This window comes from Dunckerocampus dactyliophorus, chromosome 15 (genome assembly GCF_027744805.1).
Source record: "Dunckerocampus dactyliophorus isolate RoL2022-P2 chromosome 15, RoL_Ddac_1.1, whole genome shotgun sequence".
Taxonomy (NCBI): Eukaryota; Metazoa; Chordata; class Actinopteri; order Syngnathiformes; family Syngnathidae; genus Dunckerocampus; species Dunckerocampus dactyliophorus.
In genome coordinates this window covers 22,413,535-22,427,209 of record NC_072833.1, presented here as the reverse complement: position 1 = coordinate 22,427,209, position 13,675 = coordinate 22,413,535, and the positions used below count along the sequence as shown (strand labels likewise).

General features: G+C 42.5%; 1 long non-coding RNA gene across 2 annotated transcripts; it reads right to left on the bottom strand.

The window, feature by feature from the left end:
• Positions 1-8,032: 8,032 nt before the first annotated feature.
• On the bottom strand, positions 8,033-11,457 carry LOC129168070 (uncharacterized). Of its 2 annotated transcripts, XR_008566217.1 has the most exons (4): positions 11,354-11,457; positions 10,734-10,866; positions 10,511-10,594; positions 8,033-10,418 (listed from the first exon to the last, which is right to left on the bottom strand). It is a non-coding gene; the product is annotated as an uncharacterized LOC129168070 (long non-coding RNA). The 2 variants fall into 2 exon arrangements; XR_008566216.1 differs by having other exon boundaries at positions 10,511-10,866.
• Between the last annotated feature and the right edge of the window lie 2,218 nt (positions 11,458-13,675).

Here is a 13,675-nt window from a genome sequence, read left to right as displayed (position 1 = left end):
TAAGACCCGTTGAAAAATTGCAAGAATGTACATTTTGTAGGAGGTCCAAAGTAGAGATTCAAAATGAAAAAAGAAGAAATGGGAATGAGACCCCAAAAAAATTGCATAAGCAATTTATTGCAAACAACCGTGAAAGTGAAACAGGCTGTTCATCGGCTGATTAAAAGTTTAAGACCATCCATCCATTTTCTATACCACTTCTCCTCGTTAGGGTCACGGGGACATTCTGGAGCCTATCCCAGCTGACTTCGGGCGACAGGCGGGGTACACCCTGGACTGGTCGCCAGCCAATGGCAGGGCACATATAGACCATATAGACAAACAACCATTCACACTCACATTCATACCTATGGACAATTTAGAGTCGCCAATTAACCTAACATGCATGTTTTTGGAATGTGGGAGGAAACCGGAGTACCCGGAGAAAACCCACGCATGCACGGGGAGAACATGCAAACTCCACACAGAAATGCCCAAGGGAGAATCGAACCCACGTCTTCCCGATCTCCAGACTGTGACTGGGTGGCCGACATGCTAACCACTAGACCACCGTGCGGCCCAGTTTAAGACCATAGCTAAAAAAAAAACACAATCCCCCCTAAAATAGAAATAAAATGTTCAAAAAAGTGAGGTTATTGCAAATTCCAAACAGGCAATTTTGTGGCTTTGATGGAGATGAGGCCTTTTAAGTCGTTTTTTCTTCTTAAAATCCTTCCCTAACAGATGCCATCTCAGCACCAATAGCAACCTTCATTTGGTTGATGGTCCCGTGTCTGTGGGAAAACAACAGTCCAAAGGCCACATAAACGTTTTCACTCGGCCTGCAGAACTTTTTCAAATGATTTTTTTTAAGCTTTACCTTCGAAGGTGTGGCCCATGATAGGATTAGCAATGCTATTTTCAAATTACCGTAAGTCTCAACCTATTGAAATAATTTCAATGGTTTCTAAAACTAGAGACTCTGTGCTTTCCAGTAAAATTCGGTCATTATGGCAATCATAGGGGCTGCATCACAGCATCTCAGAGATGATGGTGAGCGGGTGGGGGGTATGTGGCGAAGAGGGGAAACAAGCTTTCTACGAGAAAGTTCTGCAGAAATTTCATATTTTTTCAAACATTTGGGTGTTTTTTATTTACCACTTGTTTTCGTGTTTCTTGCTTGTTGCTTGACTGCAAAACAGGTCAAGGCAGTCGTGTGCGAAGTAAAGAGGGAGGGATGTTCACAGTGCTGACGCTGAATGTTTAATAGTTCATAGTTCATATTGGAAATCCAAAGCTACGCTAATGCGGGGTTGCCAAAAACTGCAATTAACTGCTTTTCGTCCCCTCAGCTTCTATCAAAGGAAACTGTGTTGGAAAAATGGCCAAGTTTCCCGCTGCCAGGAAAACAAGATGCCAGCTGACATAAATCAATCAATAATCACTGAGCTTCGGTATCTCTTATGCTGTCACACTTAAATAAACACAACTGTGCTGAACTATGTCAGAATTTAGATTCGGAAAGTGAGGGAAATGAGATTCTGGTCAGAGTTGAGGGCTGTCAAGCATACAGTATGGCACATACACTCACCTACAGTACTATCAGCAAGACGCTAATGAGTTAGCCCCCCTGAGGACCCTGCAGCTGCTGTTCTGTACACACACTCTGTCTGCATCACTGCAAGACCAGTGTTTCCTTTTCAACCTAAATTGGATTAATCATTGTGTCGGTAGGGCAACACAGCAGGTCATCTACATAAAGTGTATCACATCGGCCACCTGTTGCTCCATCAACAGCAGACTTGAGGGAACACGTTATTTCTTTGGGCACGTGGTCAGGGAGCCCAACAATGCCCTCATGTATCCATTATAGCAGATACCCCTCCTTCCCCCCATGCCATCATCCAAGTGCTTACCTTGAAGCTCAAGTGGCAGGGTGCACGTGGGGTGGAGGGGGAAACTGGTCCTCTATTTTTAAGTGCTCTGACCATTTTTTGTGGTCATATGCACAAATGCTGAAAATGGTCCTATCTCGTGATGTTGAAGAATCCTTTTAAAAAATTCCTGAATCCAGATGGTAATCTGGAGAAGTCTCTTTGTCTCAGTGGGTGGAGGCGGGCCCGCTAGCATACACACAGAGTGCAGAAGAGTGTAACATAGTACAAATTAAATAAGTAGATTGCAATATATTTTTACTGTACTTTTCTTAAAAGTAATGGTAATTGTGAATAAAGTTTTCATCTTTATTATAGTCATTTATTTCAGTGATTTTATTTATTGTCTGTTTTTATTGTTCAAAACAGCATTTTCACACATTTGATATGATTTTGTCCAGTTTTTTCTGTTGTTGTATATTAGCTTGGCTATTCTGGCTAAATCACGCCACTACCACAATATGCTTCTGGGTTTGAAATAAATAAATACATGTATTTAATTGTTACATTTTTAATTTATTTAAATTAGGAATTCCTTTTTTAAATTTGAATGACAAAAAATAAATTAATCTATTCATTTGTTGAAATTAATAATTTATTGAATTTCTTTAATCAATTAATGTCTTGTATTCTTTACACTATGATGTGACTTTTTCCATAGTACTTTTCTTAAAGGTAATGTTAAAATTTTGTCTCGTCCTGTTCTCATACACCCAGTCTCATGTATTGTCTCGTCTCGTGAGACCCCTAGTAGCCATACATCCAGTGGTTTCCTTACACGGACAAACCAAGCCGTCATTTGTGCCTTTTTGGTGAAACAAAGGGACCAAATGGACCTGCGCAGGAACACAGGAAGCAAGGTATCGGCATCAACATTAGGCACATCTTCCAAGCATGTATTTATTTATTGAACAATATGTTTACGGGTTTGGCAGGACTACCCCTTCCATGTGGCCAGCGCCGTGTGCGAGTGGATCGCGGCCTTTCAGCTTCGTCTGCTTCTTCCTCACCTACATCGATGAGTTTAAAGTGAGCCTCACACCCGCAGCTTTATGTATGAGAGCTTTTTTTCCCGTCCTTTTAATCAGGCGTCCTTGTGTTTGCCTTTCAGATGTTTACGTGGCGAGCGAGGACCCAGCTGGAGTCCTGATAGGACTCTTTCCCGACACAAGACCTCGTGATCTATATCTATTTTCTGTATGACAACCACTTGCTGTATCATTTCACACGGTGCTGCGCCGACGGCCGTCTACGCTCACTTGGTGACTCCTGCACTTTGCTCCGCTCTTACGACAGCAGCAGCGTGACACATCTCATCGAATACGAGAAGTTATGAAGTGGACACCTGATGTGGGAGTGCGTGACGCTTTTTTTTCCTCACATTTCACTGACTTCTGACGTAATATATTATGTAGCCACCAAATATCACACAGTGTTATCAATCACGGGCTGAAAGGTACTTGGTAAATAAGAAAAGCGTTTATGTGAGTTCTAACTGCCAGTGTTTCCCATACATTCATTTATTTGGAACGCCTCAAGCAGATTTGGCACTACCTGTTCGTCCTCACATTATAATATAACCGTGAACTTGCCAGGACTAGCTGTGAATGTAGCTTTGTTGTTGCACCGCCACAGTAGATGGCGTCACAACTCTGCTTCTTAATACACCTCATATTGCGCCTCGTTTGGTTATTTTTTCAAAGCGGCGACTTTTTCTGGTCCCTTTGGACACGTTTGGAGAAACACGCCCACAGGTGGCTCAGTCTTGCTTGTGACATGAAAAAAAAAAACATATTTTGTTTTGCTTGCGTCCATAAAAATGACATGCACATGTGTCGTAGTAGATCAGGAAGCAGATGAGGAAGTCCAATTGCCACAAATAGATTGCAGTCCTGTGGGAAACACTGACATCACTCTTCAGCTTTTGTCGTATTGGACTGATAACCAAACACTGCCAAGCTTGACAATAAAGTCACTTTTGACATGTTTTTAAAAGAATGTTTAGTGTTTATTATGTCTTGTACCCCCCCCCCCCCCCCCCCCACACACACACACACACACTTTTTGAGGTTTTTATCGGTTTGTTAGCAGTGACCCTTGACCCTAAAGAGGACATGCTGCAAAAAGAATGAGACTGTTTTAGTGCAACATTATGCTCCATAGTAGTAGGTGCCCTGTATGTGTTTACTGACCTGTTACATGTTGAAACTTACTGAAAAAAAACAAGTTATGGTTTCATGCTGCCTCAGATGATCATTAATATGAACAAAGTAATCTCCCTCTGATGAAATATCCTTGCAGGCACAAATCTGACAAGAGAATGTGGCCAATTTTGACAGCTGTTGAGTTGTTTGCGTGGAATGGCTTCGATGAACATGAATTTGAAGTTTTTTCCACAACGTGAAAGTACATGGACGATCAATATACACATGGATATCTGACGTTGCGCCCACATTGACAATGTTTAAGCTTAAAATGTTTCAGTAACTCATACCTACTAGATAATCTGTCACACACACTTTACACTGCCACATCCAAAAATCTGCAAGTAAAATAAAAGGAGAAAATCATCACTTTTGCCAATAAACAAATAAAATAAACACAATTTAAAAATAAACACTATTTTTCACAAGTTCCTGGCCACATGGATGACCATGGATTTGTTTCCTACCAACCACATCCATAGAAATCTTATTATAATTTAGCATATAACATAAAACAGTGTTTCCCGACCTTTTTTGTCTTGTGTACCCCAGGGCCTTTTTGCCACACCATGAGTAGCCCCTCACTCAACCACCTCACCCCCCCTTACAGTACGTGTTGATAATTCTCCAAAGGTAGAACGTAACAATTGTTAAGATTTCGGCACAGCTGTGCCACAGGTTAATGTCTCCCTGAAGAAACTAATTGTTGCACATGTGTTCCACCTTATTGTCTGGCTCAATATGAAATGGCTGAGAATAAAATAAAGTACAAGATGCTGACAACCAGGTGTACGTGTACCACTGGTTGGGGATCTTTGACATAACGTATGTATGCTGCTGTTCACACATGCCAAAAAAATGCACTTCTGGCCATGAAATCAACTTTAAATCCAATAGCTTTTTAAATAAATAACAGCTGTGTTAAAGGTAATATTATAATGCTACAGAGAGTTCTCTCCCATTTATCCATCCATCCATTTTCTATACCGCTTCTTCCTCATTAGGGTCGCGGGGGCATGGTGGAGCTGACTTCGGGCGACAGGCGGGGTACACCCTGGACTGGTCGCCAGCCAATGGCAGGGCACATATAGACAAACAACCATTCACACTCACATTCATACCTATGGACAATTTAGAGTCGCCAATTAACCTCACTGCATGGTTTTGGAATGTGGGAGGAGAAATGTGCCTGGAGAAAACCCACGCACACACGGAGAGAACATGCAAACTCCACACAGAAATGCCCAAGGGAGAATCGAACCCAGGTCTTCCCGATCTCCAAGCTGTTACTGTGTTGGCCAACGTGCTAACCACTAGACCACCGTGCGGCCCCGCTCCCATTTATCATAAAAGTAAATGTGAAGTAAAGATATAAACAAAAATAGTGATACTTACTACCATAAAGAGGTTGCCCTGAGCACAGTGTGCCCACGGCAAGACAAATACAGTTCAGGGTTGGCTACCTACAAGAGAAAATGAATGTTGAAGGTTAGCAAGCATGCAATTTATGGACCCATAACAACAAACAAATCTAATACAACAATAAAACATAACAGTCTGTAATTTCACTCTACTCAGATATACACTGTATATATTGCACGTATATATTTCATGCTTTTTTTAAAGTAAATCAGTGGTTCTCAATAGTTATCCTGGACTGGTCGCCAGCCAATGGCAGGGCACATATAGACAAACAACCATTCACACTCACATTCATACCTATGGACAATTTAGAGTCTCCAATTAACCTAACATGCATGTTTTTGGAATGTGGGAGGAAGCCGGAGTACCCGGAGAAAACCCACGCACGCACGGGGAGAACATGCAAATGTAACGGATGCCAGTCTGTGAGGCTGTGCAAGTGAACGCTGGTAAACCTCACTCCCTCTGCCTTAAGAGCTGCGCTGAACACATGGTCGAACATCCGGGCTTTTGGTCGTGTGGTCAGCGCTCTTGCCTCCCGTTGCAATGGTCCTGTATTCGAGCCCCGGTGCGGACAGTGCGAAGCAGGCTGGGTTACACAAACTCCACACAGAACTGCCCAAGGGTGAATCGAATCCCAATCCCGATCTCCAGACTGTTACTGTGTTTGTTGGCCAACATGATAACCACCGTGCGGCCCTGTAAATTAGTCAATATAGGCAAATAAGATACACACGTTACTTACCCTTCACTGAACAGGTTAATTGCCTAACCTATACTTGAGTACTTTTGGGCTGTCCGTACAATTAAAAACTTATTTGGCATCTTTCGTGCAAGCAGCTGTGTGTGTGTGTGTGTGCGTGTGCGCGCGCGCAGCAGCACAGACGAGGGAGGCGATCGCTCTTGATGTTATTTGATCAATAAAATGAGGTAGAAACATCACTTAAAGTTGTAATGTAATAGTTTCGGCGTTTTTTTTTTGGTTTTCTTTCAGCAAAAGATCTTGTTTACACCATTAGAGGTGTGCTAAACGTACACAAACACAACCTGAGCAGAGACAGGAGCCGACAGCTGAATGCAGAGGAAGAAAAGAGCTAAAACGAGCTTATAGCACACACTGCTCACCAGCAGCCAACGTAGTTATGGACAACTTTTATTCAATAAACGTTTGGCGGAGATTTGAATAAGCGCTTTGTACTTGAACTTACTTATCGAACAACTTCCCCGGACACAAATTCGTATTATGTGAAAGAAGGTCTCTTCAAAAGGATATCCTTCCGCCTGAGCTCTTGCTTTGAAAAGTACACAGGAAGTGCTGCAAATCATTATTTTCTATTTTAGTAACTAATACTAATATATATTCAGTAAAGCGCCGCTATTCGTAGTCCAGTCAAGCCTGTCTTAGCGGCCACCTTTATAGAAGGGCCACCTGCCTATAGCAGCCACTGAAAAATCCCCCCCAGCAAATTTACATGTTATAGACCCTGTGTATAGCAGTCACCTGTCCAACGCAGCCAGCGGCTACCCATTTTGTCTCCCTTGGTCAATATCTGACTGCATATAGCGGCCAAATTACCAACTCAAGTAGAAGCTTCATGCACGAAAAAGTTTTGTTTTTCAATCAATGAAGCCGTCGTGTGTAGACTTTAATTACTGAGTCCTAGCTCAGTCACAATCATTCACAAGATCCACACAAACTGTCAGTTGTTCCACATAAAAAAGCCGTCTTCTTTTGAGCTTGCTATTTCCTGGTCAAACATGTAACTTTAAGAGCATTTGCACCAAAACATTACCGCAAAGTAGGCTGGGAACAGGACGTGCTCCCAGCGACGCTACAATAAAAAAAAAAAACATATGCTAGCATGCATGCGGCAGCGGGAGCAAAACTGAGTTCGGTTGTACTTAACTGAAGTATTTTATCAGTTTTCAGTTATTATTAAGCCTCTAGCTTCCTTTTAGTAAGTAAAAACCTTGGCTATGATTGCACTACATTGTCATGTAGACCTACAAAGTACACTTGGAAGAACAAGAGGTGAATAAATGTATTGCAACTGATGTGAAACTGATGAGGGGTAGGATTAAATAAGCTTTGCTTCTTCCTACTCCTTTTTGGACATGCAAAATTGTGAATTGTACTACGTGATGTGCTACTGTTTGACTCATGCATGTTCAGGATTAAAACCATGAACCATGATAATAACAAGCCTAGTAGTGCTGTACAACTTTTATCAGCAGTCCGCAATGCCATCTACTGGTCAACATTATTTTTTTTTTTTTCCCTTTTTTTTCCTCTACTGTTCAACATTCAAACTGGACACCAACCTGTCTATAGAGGCCACCTGTCTATAGCGGCCACTTTTGCAGACTCCCTCTAGTGGCCGCTGTAGACAAGTTTGACTGTATTTAGGCAGAAATCTGCACAGCCTGTGGAGACCTCCAGCAAACCACTAATTATCTACATTTTCTTGCTTTAGATAGACGCGAGTGGCGCCACAAACCGTTCTGAATCAAATCAAAGACATGTCGCCCATCTCGGAGGATTATTAATATAATCAGCAGGCACTTACCGTTCTGTATTGTCAAAAACGATGAATGACAAATGACAAATGACAAACGAAACGTAAATTGCGTCTTTCTCCACAGAAAGTAGTTTACTTATCTTAGTTTAGGTTCAGTAAACACGGAAATTACAATGGCGGTCAATTAAAACTACAACGTAGCAAAGCTTAACTATGAACGGTGAACGCCAACCTTGCATGAAATATCACCATTCATTGTTTAATATTGTGAAAAATAAACAGAATGACATGTGAGGAAGAAAACTCTTACCAAACTCTAGCAGTCTGGTGGACCAATTCACTGCAGCAGCACCTTGTGGGTCAGCCTCTTGGGTTTACTTGAGTCAAAAAATATAAGCCTCCAGCTGAATGCTGCCACCTGCTGTCCGAACCTTTGCTCCTACAGTTCTTTAACCTTTAACTTTCTGAACATGAATGGAACATTGAATATGAACTGTTTTGAACATGGCTTATCTTGCCTACTTCTTGCTACAGACCTGGCAGCGCTTTTTCTCACATAGCCGAGCCACATTTGGCTTGAGGGAGGAAGCAGTTGAGACTCTCAGTAGAGCTTGAAGATGCTAATCAGTAAGTCTGGACCTGTACTTGGAGTTCAAGGTGGAGAAGAGCTTTTTGCACAAGTATGTGCTCCCAAAAAGGCACATGGTCCGCTTCAACATTCGGGAAAGTTGAGGCAAGCTGGGGCTCAATTCTCTCAAAAATTGCCCAAGCTTGTCTGCTTCTCCGCTCACCTCCCTGAACTTGGCTTTGAGTTCAGAGTTGCACTGCAGGTCAATGAGCTCCATTTGAAGCACAGGAGGGGCATCTTGCAGACCAAGGGAGAAGGGTTCCGCAAAAATTTGAAATGTGGCTCTGTGCGTCTTGAAGTCTGCAAATCTGATCAAATTCCTCTTGTAGCTTCAAAATGGCCTCAACATACTTCTCACCACTGAATGGTGTGCCTGCATCCACCAGTGCCTTGCATGCTGGGAAATGGCAAAGGTTTGTCTGAGAGAGCTGGGCTTTCCATAACACAAGTTTTGTGCAGAATGCTCTCACGGCTGCACTGACAAGTTGCCCCTAGCCTCGTAACTTCTTGTTCATCACACTAAGCTCATGTGTGATATCAACAAGAAAAGCTAAGTCCATGAGCCATTTGGGATCACTTAGCACAGGAACAGCCACCCCATCCTTCCCCATGAAGGCTTTCACTTCTGCTCTCAACTCAAAAAATCTCTTCAATACGTTTCCCCTGCTGAGCCAACGTACTTCGGTGAAGTAGAGCTCATCCCCAGTATTCGGACTCCATTTCCTCTAAAAAAGCACGAAACCTTCTGTGCTTTAAGCCCCTGGATCTGATTTGGTTGATGCATTTCACGACGACAGACATCACATTGTCAAACTTCAGGCATCTGCTGCAAAGGGCCTGCTGATGGACAATGCAGTGCAGAGCTATGGCCTCCTCCACACCCTCCTCTTCCAGTTTTTTTTTACAAGTGCCACCAGTCAATTTTTCCTCCCTGTCATTGATGGGGCTCCATCGGTTGTTATTCCAACAAACTTTTTCCATGGCAAACCGGCATTATCGATGGCATCACGCAGCTGGTGAAATATCTCCTCCATCACTTCAAAATGGTCATCAACACCACGGACATACCTGTATATCGCGAGCTGGGCAGTGTCTGTGATGTCTGTGGTCTCATCAAGGGCAACTGAATACGAACGGAAACATTTTACTTTCTCCCACAGTTCATCATAAATGTCACTTGACAGGTCAGAAATGCGCTCTGCCACAGAGTTGGCAGAAAGGCTGATGTTGCTAAACTGACCTGGACAGACAATATTTGCAGCCTGTAACATGCACGTATTTACAAATTCACCTTCTGTGAATGGCTTTCCTGCTTTAGCAATCATTTCACTAACCACGTAGCTAGCTTCGACTGCTGCATCATTCTCTTTGGTTGCTTTCGTAAAGAAATCTTGTTGCCTCAGTAGACCTGTTTGAAGAGTGGCACCCCATTTGGCTCTCTCATCTATTTTTTATTTTCCTCAGCATGTCCAGTTATGTAATGACGTTTCAAATTGTATTCCTTGTGCACTGCAACTTTCTCAGTGCAAATAAGACCAGTCGGGATGCCCCTGTGCTCAACAAAGAAATATTGCACTCCCCACCTTCCCTGAAATTGTCTGTGCTCATCACCAACCCTTCTCTTTACTGTGGGCTTTGGAAAAGACATGTTGGGGGATGTGTAATATATATAATTCCACTTGGAGACATGCTCTATCTTCAATGAGCATGTCATCTGATGGTTCCTCTTGCGCTGTGAACAAAGTAAAAAAAAAAGCCTTTAGTTCGCACAGTGTGTGAACATCCTACTGAATGTGCCGTCTTGGGGTCAGTATTAGCATTTACTTGAGTTGCGTTGCCTTGAGCTGCTGGAGGGTATGCATGAGGGACCCCTTATTTATTTTCTGTCTCCTCACCCACTGCAAGTACCTGAACACATTACAGCAATAAAACCCACCATCTCAGGAAAGAGCTGTGCATAGGATGCCAGGGCGTCCTTGTGGCTGCAACCCCGCGTCGCCTCCAGCCTCAACAACTCGTGTCCGGGCTTCCTCCTTCACCTTCTCACCTGTCTTCATCGAATGGGCCGCAGCTCACCTTGACCCGTAGGCTTGAGCCAGCCGCGACGCTTCTAATGAAGACTTCAGAGTCAGCTTGGTGGTTGCACCACGGAACACAAATTTAGGATGAAAATCCATTTTCTACCAGCCAGAACACAAACATAAGGTGTTAAACATACATACAAGTATACTAATATATTAATATACTTGTTAAGATTTTCAAACTGTAATTACATTAACACAATTACAATAACATTTAGTTCGATATTTGCTTTGCATGAACGTTTTTGCTAGTACACACATTCCACACATTGTTAAAAAGTAATTAGAAAACACTTTGCAGTCATTCTATTTAGTTCTATTTGCATGAACGTTTTTGCTAGTATTCAAACACATCAACATTTTTGCTAGTATTCAAACACACATTGTTAAAAAGAACGTTTTGGTCATTGTTCTTAGCTAGCTAGTAAAGTTCGATTTATGCATACAAAAAAGATTCCAAAAAAGCCAATTTGCTAGTTTTCAAACACATCGTCAGTCGGCAATTAGCATTCACTTTTTTGCTAGTCGTCGGTCTGTATTTAGCATTTACTTTTTTGCTAGTCGTCGGTCTGTATTTAGCATTTACTTTTTTGCTAGTCGTTGGTATTAGCATTCACTTTTTTGCTAGTGTTCAAACACAAACAACTTTGCAGTCGTGATGTTACGAGATGTGCCGAGGCTTCGAAGCTTGTGTCAAGTAATGGGGGGGCGTTTCCGCGAAGCGCGTATCCAGGCTGGGTTCATTTAGGGGAGGAGCTGAAAATGATGACGTCTGAAGCCTCGCTGCCCGGCTGTACCACGTGACTGCTTCGGGCAGTGGTTCAGATTTTGGCGCGAGGTTTGACAGCAATAGAAACCCCTCAGGCTCCATCCAAAATGTGGGTTTTTGATGAGGAGTTGCGGTTATTTCAGCTTTTGGATAGAGGTTATATAGAGTTTGGATACTAGAGAGAGGATGGAGCCAGTGAGGAAGAGGAGGATTTCCGCTGTGTGGGAACATTGTGATTTATATAAACTGGCAATTACATCTTTGTGCACGCCAGCGTCTTCTGTGTGTTTTCAAAGGCTGGAGAAGTTGTTTTTAAAAAAAAAAAAAAAGAAATCGTTTCAAACCAAAAACTGTTGAGAAACTGTTATTTCTGAATGAGTAAAAATCTACCCTGTCCCGTACATCATTGTCCTAGTTACACAAGCATATTCAGTGCCTTCATAGTTCCACAAGCACTTCCACCGTCCTCTGCCTGCATAAGCCCATGCCATCTTTCTAAAGTGACAGAGAAACATTATTACACAACCCGCCATGTCATAGTGATAGTGATAGTACCATTTGGGGAAAATGTACACAAACACAATACATTCAAAAAATATTTTATTCTACACACATGTGGTCATTTATGTAGAGACATGATTTGGTCATACAGTTTTTGTTATTCATGGACACAACAATTCAATGAATACTACACAATGTGGTTCAGACACAGCTGCCTGTGATTATACACCTGGCCAGTAGGTGGTTTCGTGTGCACATGAAGCCTCGACAAATGAACCCTTTCTCGAACCAGTTGGCTCACGTGGTTCGATCACTGAACTCTACTACTAGAATGGCCCCGATCGCTTGCTGCGCTTTGGAGGCTTGAAGCCACCGGAAGTATAGAAGTCGCCATGATCGAGATGCCGTCTTATGCTGCTATTAATTGCACAAATCGTGATACTCGTGAAAATCGCGAGAAGGGACTTACATTTCACAGGTACTATCTTGTAGAACCTGGTGTTTGAAAGGGGCATAAAGGCCTGACAGTAAGGACGGCCTCTCCCAGTCTCCATGGAAACCAGCTGTCATACAGTCTTATTTGGGAAGGGCTCCTAATGGCTTGTCATAGCCTTGAGAGTGCCTCTGCTGAGTGACAATCAAAAAGTACAGGGGTGGAATGGCTGCACTTAACCGTCGGCGACACCTTCAGCCTGGACACACACCACAAGTGTTGTTTTCGAAAATACACCCCTCACACACTCACACAAAGAGACAGAATATTACTTCCACCACTTGTGGGCTATCCCCAGGTGCTCTAGCGTCCTCATGTGGAGATTATCCACCTAATAATAATTTGGCATAACCCTAATGAGGAAAAGCGGCACAGAAAATAGATGGATGATGGGTGGACAACACAATAATTACTTATCACAGGGTTAATAATTAAACTTCATGATTTTCTATTCAAAACAGAATTTTTGCAACAGGTTATTCTCCAAGTAAATGTTATTTTTTTTAATAACAAACAGCTGAATAGAATCTACCTTTAAATAGGTTTTCAAAAGAATAAAAACGTTTTTGTCACAAAATTATTTGTGGTGGAGAGTGCAGATTGCCAGCAAATAATCAAATTGAATATTCATTTTGTGAATAAATCAGCAGCATGTGACATAACATAGCATAAATTGTCTTCGCTGGGTTGACATCAATGACCTTGGCCCCCAGCAGCGACTTAAAGCATTCCCCAGAAGAGCTCTTACAATAAAGTTGGTTACAAACAAGCCTAAAAAGTCTGTGAAAAGTTTCCGCATCCTCATTTCCAGGATCCAGACTTGCCCTTGGCCCCGCGGGAGGTTTTGGATGCTTTGGATCCGCGCTGGTGGTCGCTGACACGGTTTCTAAGAATGTAGAAGTCGTACTTCTCCAATTCCACGTGGAAGTGGTAAGTTTATGACGTCATTGTCCTTCTTCTCCATTCTTTTTGAAACCCCTTCTTAAGTTTGGCTGTCTAGAGAAGGGGTCACCAATGTGGTGCCCGCGGGCACCAGGTAGCCCCCCATAACCACATGAGGTGCCCGCAAGCCTGCTTTTCATTCAGGTTTTCAGTTAATAATGAAAGAACAGTAGAAAGAAATGCATTCTGAAATCCAAAATGTG